This window comes from Adiantum capillus-veneris, chromosome 25 (genome assembly GCF_014529385.1).
Source record: "Adiantum capillus-veneris isolate H3 chromosome 25, ASM1452938v2, whole genome shotgun sequence".
NCBI lineage: Eukaryota > Viridiplantae > Streptophyta > Polypodiopsida > Polypodiales > Pteridaceae > Adiantum > Adiantum capillus-veneris.
The window spans coordinates 61,868,950-61,875,133 of NC_140955.1; the positions used below are offsets into that span (position 1 = coordinate 61,868,950).

General features: G+C 41.5%; 1 pseudogene; it reads left to right on the forward strand.

Moving 5' to 3' along the window:
• The first annotated feature begins 2,741 nt into the window (after positions 1–2,741).
• On the forward strand, positions 2,742–3,668 carry LOC147424979 (uncharacterized; annotated as a pseudogene).
• The last annotated feature ends 2,516 nt before the right edge of the window (positions 3,669–6,184 follow it).

Sequence of the window (6,184 nt, forward strand, 5' to 3'; positions counted from 1 at the left end):
AGCTTTGCATGCATCATACTGTAGCATTTGGAGTTGTAGGCATTAGTCTTTCTCTTCGTGCTCATAAGCTCATCCTCTTTACTATACAGTCAAGCTGTAGGCTGCAAGATGAAGTCACCTGCACGCGGTTTACCAAGGCACAAGATCGAGAAGGGCACAATGTTTGAACCTGAAATTCAAGATCAAACCCCTCCAACCAATGAGCTCGCGACGCGAAGCAGTCCATCAAAATTGGAGGGAAAGGCTCTACCTGGCACTCTGGAATGTGTTGCATCCAACTCGAAGCTGTCAACAAAGTCATTGAAAGGTATGCATGTGTATGTTTTGCATTGTTTTTTTCCATTGCTTCGGTGTTTGCAAAGCTGGGTTTTCAATTACAAGCTCTGTTTTCTGGTGCTTGCAACAATGGAGTACCCACGGCTATCAAGATTTTGCTTCTCCACCGAGAAACTGCATGAGCCTAGAGGGGAAGCTGCCTAAAGATCTCATAGATAAATATATCCCCGATGAGGAGTGGCTGAGTGTCTTCAAGTGTCTGCACAAGAAAAGCACAAAGCTATTTCTCAACCATGTAAGGGATGAGTTTGTTGACGAGTGCCGGCTTTTGTACCAGAAGGTATATCAAGCAACCCCATCCAATGGTCAGCTGCTAGCAAAATTTGCATGAAGTTTCATGTATGAGAGGTGTCCAGTAGCAGCGAGTGATCCGACTGGACATTGGATTGCATGGGCAAGGTTTGGTGGCAGTTTCCTTGAAAACTGCAAGATGCAAAAAGGGGGTTTGGAGCGGAAGATCAACAAGTTTCGCACTGATTATGGCTTGACAGGTGACATTCAAATAGAAGCATCTATCTGTGATGGTGCCTTGTCATCAATACCGACAATGTTGGCAAGCAAGCTGCAACCATTTCAGGCAGTAGAGACGCGAATGTATATTCAGCTGGTGCTTAGCATGGCGGAGGCACTTAGTGGCCAGGAGAATGAGCAAAAAGGGTTGTTGGGCGAGGTGAAAGTGCAGTTGCAGGAAAAGAGGGACATGTGGCTTAGAAATGAAGGGCATTTTTCTGCTTTCAGTGACTTCTACAGGGAATTGGACCAACTAAACAAGGAGCTGGAGGTGCTCAAGACCTCACCTGATTCAGATCCATGGGAGGTAGACCGCAAAGAGGTAGAGGTCACAGTTATCACCAAGATGCTGTCCAAGGAAAGTGTCAATACTGATTCAGGGTGGCTTAAAGAATATTTGGACTCCTTGCAGGTCAGCTTGCTGCTAAAAGTGCCTATAAGTGATTTGTGATAAGTTCAAATTGCTCAATAGATAAGGAGAGTGTGTTGAACAAGTGGTTGGAGTTAAGACTAGATATGATTCATGTTATGAAGTGCTTTGAGATAGGTCTAAACTGCTTACTTGAAGTAGGAATTGTTGACCAAGTGGTTAGAAAAGGCTTCATAGTGCTCACAAGTGCCTAGAAAGTGCTAATAAATGCCCTAAAAGCACCTAAAAGTGTTTTGAAGTGCTCAATGGTGCCTACAATATGCTTGAAAATGCTTGATAGGTGGTAAGAAAGTGTTTCAAAGTGGTGAAAGGGTCCTTCAAAGTACTTTGAAGTGCTTTGATATAGCTCTATATTGCTTTCTAGATGGTTATGAAGTTTTGACCAAGTAGTAAGTTTTGCTTTATGGTGCAAAGAAAGTGGTAGCCAGTTGGTTAGAAAGTGATCCACAATATTGAATGGTGCTTAGAAAGTACTTCAAAGTGCTTTCAAGTAACTAATCTACAATATAAAGCACTTTAATTGCTCACAAGGAGTAAAAGTGGTGTCTAGGGTGGTAAGAAAGTGCTTTGAAGTGCTTATTGTTGATCAATAGGGGGTCAGAAAGTGATTTGAAATGATTTTTAGCTAAGAAAGTGGTAACCAAGTGCTTTGAAAGTGATCTGATGAAAATGCTTTGAAGTGCTTACTGTTGATCAATAAGTGGTCAAGAAGTGATTTGAAATGCTTTTTGGTACCAAGAAAGTGGTAACAGGTGCTTTGAAAGTGCTCTGAAGGTGCTTTGAAAGTGGTAGCTAGGTACTTAGAAAGTGGTGACCAGGTGGTTAGAAAGTGCTCTGAAATGCTTAATGGTGCTCAAGGTGGTTAAAAAGTGCTAAACAAGTTGTTAGAAAGCACTAAGTAATGACTAGAAAGCGTTTTGATAAGATTTGTCAAGAATTTTTTTATTTTCTTTGAATTCTTTAGAAGAAGTTTAATAGAAGAATTTAAGCTTGTGCACTTAAGTCATTCAAGCATGGAATGATCTTACTCTCCGCTGTTGTTTATGCTATGGTTGGCAAGAAAGGAATATGGCTTTGGAATTTGAATTAGAATCCTCGACGTCTCGAAGAGCATTTATGGATACAACCATCAAATATATCCAGGAAAAGGGTAGAGGCATCATTGTCCCCTCACTGCCAACTAAAGCCTCTGTTTTGAAATCGTTTGTGTGTCTTGGGGGTGATTGTGTTGCATGTGGGAAATCCCTCTCAGCTAACCACATGGCAGGGTTCTTCTCGTTGGAATGTCAACACAAATATCACCCATTTTTCTTTGCAATTCTATGTGGCACTATGGCAGAGTGCACTCAACCCATTGTGCACAGTAAAGATTCCAGAAATTGCCAAGTGATTGGCACTCGGAATTGAGTACACAAAACCAGAGGTTGGGTTCACTATCCACTTGTCATGAGATAATCCCCTTAACATGATTTTTTTCTTCGTAGAAACCAATGCTGACAAAAATTCTCATCTGCTTGAGCTTGACAAGAACAATATAGAACTATCTGAACTTGACGAGAACAACATAGAGCTATCTGAGGTTTTTCAGCATGGCAAGGCTGTTGTAAAAAGTGGGGATAGAGTGGAGGATCCCGAGACTGAACACTTTGTGGTTGAGAACCATGGCAAGAAAACCATTGGACATGACTCTAGCAAGGTCTCAACCGACAACCAGGAAGGTAATGAAGTGCATATGTGTAGTGTTTCATTTTTGTTCGAGTAGATTTAGGTGTTTTTCCCCTAAACCTTATTGTGATCCCAGAGGATAAAGTGGAGGATGCAGAGGATGTGGAGACATTACTAGTAATTGCAGATACCCTGAGGAAGAAACACAAGCGATAGCAAGAGGAAGGAGTGCATCATCCAGGTCAAGAGAAAAATACTAATCAAGACCCCCCCAAAACCCGCGCACATCAGAAACTTTAAGTTGTATGTGCTTTTTGTGCTATTTACTTATTTTGACTATAAGATAATTTTTTTGTCTGATGGTGTCAATCTTCACACAGTTTACTGGGTGTGGTTTTTTAGGCACTGTAGTCAAAATACAAGTGATTGGTAATGTTGGGCACCAGCATTGTGCTCAAGAAGACCTAGGCACTTTGATTGGGAGACACCCCTAGTAACTCAATTTTGTGTCCCTCACCTTTCGGAGGATAATAGGCCTGCCTTGATCATTAATATTAATGATTTGCTTATTGTCACTCACGACAAGAGAGAGGGACCAAGCCCGCCTAACGTGGACATGTTGCACTTTCGAAAGGTGAAGCAGGACAACAATCTGAACCACTATGTGCACCATTTTGCAGAGTGGTTTGTTCTTGAGGCTAGCCAGATTGCTGAAGTGTACGTCTAGAACACAAGCCCTTACCGAGACTTGGAAAAGAGGTTAGAATTGTTCTTGCCTCAGGCCCGCAGGTGCTTGAATGGGTGGATTGTGAAGGACGCATGCAGTAGAAGCTCATGGCTTGATGAGCAAGGGGAACAGATTGTTGGAATTAGGGTTGCAAGGAAATGCACACAGCTTCGAGAAGACGAAGGAAGCTCAAGGCACATAGTTGAGAGTGTATTACTTAGTGTGCAATGGAAAGATAGATAGTCCTAGAGTGATGGGCGTATATACAATGCACGGGGGGGAAAAAATCCTAAAGAGGGAAAAAATGCCCCGGTGGTCCTAGTGTGTTCACACACATCACTACCACATGCATATGGTAACACATCCCCCCTGGAGTAATGCGGTGAATGAGAGATGGCACATGAGTAAAGGGAAGTGCCATGCCCTGAGGACATGATCAGTCCACAAAGGGGAGTAAGCCCAAAGCTTTGCGGAAAGCTTCGAGCTTCTCATGAGACAATGCCTTTGTGAAAAGATCTGCAAGGTTGTCCTGTGTTGGCACATAAGCCAAGCTGATCTCTTATGCTGAGAGCCTCTCCCTGACATAGTGGTAATGCACCTCAATGTGCTTTGTGCGAGCATGAAAAAATGGGTTCCTTGCAACTGCCAATGCGCTCTGACTGTCAGTGTAGATAGTGTTGGCAGTGTCCTGTCTAACACCCAAATCAACCATAAGGCGTCTGAGCCATACACACTCAACCATAGCTGTGAAGACTTCCCTGTACTCAGCCTCACAACTCAAAGTGGCCACATTAGGTTGCTTCTTGCTTAACCATGATATACATGAACTGCCAAGCATGAAACAAAAACCTCTTATGGACACTCACGTGTCAAAACAACCAGCCCAATCTGAGTCCGAAAAAGCATGTAAGTTTGGCGGCAATGATCCCCCCTGGGATAAAACAAGCCAAGATGTAAAGTGCCACTAAGGTAGTGAAAAATCCTCTTGACAGCCTCTGCCAATGCTTAGGCCCTGGGCTATGCATAAATTTGCTGACCTGTGAGACTATAAACTGAATATCCGACCTTTTGTTGCATACATAAATGAGGCATCCAATAGCAGTTTGGTAAAGAGTGACATCAGCAGGATCACCAGCATCATGAAGACTCAATTTCAAACCTGTTTCCATGGGAGTGGCAATAGGTTTGAAATCCTCAACTCCAAACTTACATAGAAATGTCTATATGTAACTTTTCTGACACAAGGCAATACCACCATCACACTGCTTGAATTGTATGCCCAAGTAATGATGCAACAGCCCCAAATCTTTTATATTGAAAGTAGCATTTGGTTCAGAACCACTTCCAATGGTTAAGATAGCCTTTTGCCAGTGGTTAAGATAGCACTTGCTAGTGGTCCAGAACCACTTGCTAGTGGTTTAGATAGAACTTACATTGCGAATGACCTAACAGAAGAAGAAGAAGAGCTTTTGCTAATCTTGCTAAAATAATACCGAGATATCTTCTCTTGGTCTTACAAGGATCTCAAGGGTGTTGATCCAGAAATTTGTTGACATACCATACCCATGAGAGATGATGTGAAACCAAGTAGACAAAGACCATACACGTATAATAAAACAATTTTCCAGGAAGATAAAAGAAGAGATTGAAAAACTAAAGGAAGGAAAATTCATTTACAAAATTGAACACACAGATTGGGTGTCTCCAATTGTGGTAGTACCCAAGAAGAATGGGAAATTACGCGTGTGTGTTAATCTCAAAAAGTTGAATGCAGCTACCATTAGAGACAACTTTCCTCTTCCAACCATTGAGCATGTTTTAGAACAATTTGCAAGAAAGGAAGCTTATAGCTTCTTAGATGGATTTTCGAGATACAATCAACTTCTGGTTGACCCAAAAGATCAGCATAAAACTACTTTTGCAACAGAATGGGGTATTTTTGCCTATCGGGTTATGCCATTTGGGTTAACTAATGTTCTAGACACATTTCAAAGGTTGATGAGCCATGCTTTTAAATAATATCTTAGGAAATTCGTAGAAGTATATATGGATGATCTATGCGTACATTCATCAATCTGAGCTAAACATTTTGAACATCTCAAAAAGGTATTCAAAAAATATAGACTTTATAGGATTTTCTTAAATCCTGAAAAGTGCACATTCATGGGTAGACAAGGAAAAATTCTTGGACATATAGTGTCTAAAAATGGCATAGCTACTGATATTAAAAAAATTCATGTCATTGCTGATTTGCCTAGACCAACAACAGTCAAGGAGGTACAAGCCTTCATGGGGCATTGTGGATATTACCGACGGTTCATCTACATGTATGCTATAATTGCAAAACCCATGTATAGATTTATTATACACTTTGAGTGGACCGAGGCATGTGGAGAATCCTTCATGAAGCTTAAGCAATCTCTCACCTCAGCTCCCATATTGAAAGCACCAGATTGGAATAAGATATTCCACATACATGTAGACGCTTCCAATGTTGCTATCGGTTATATACTAGC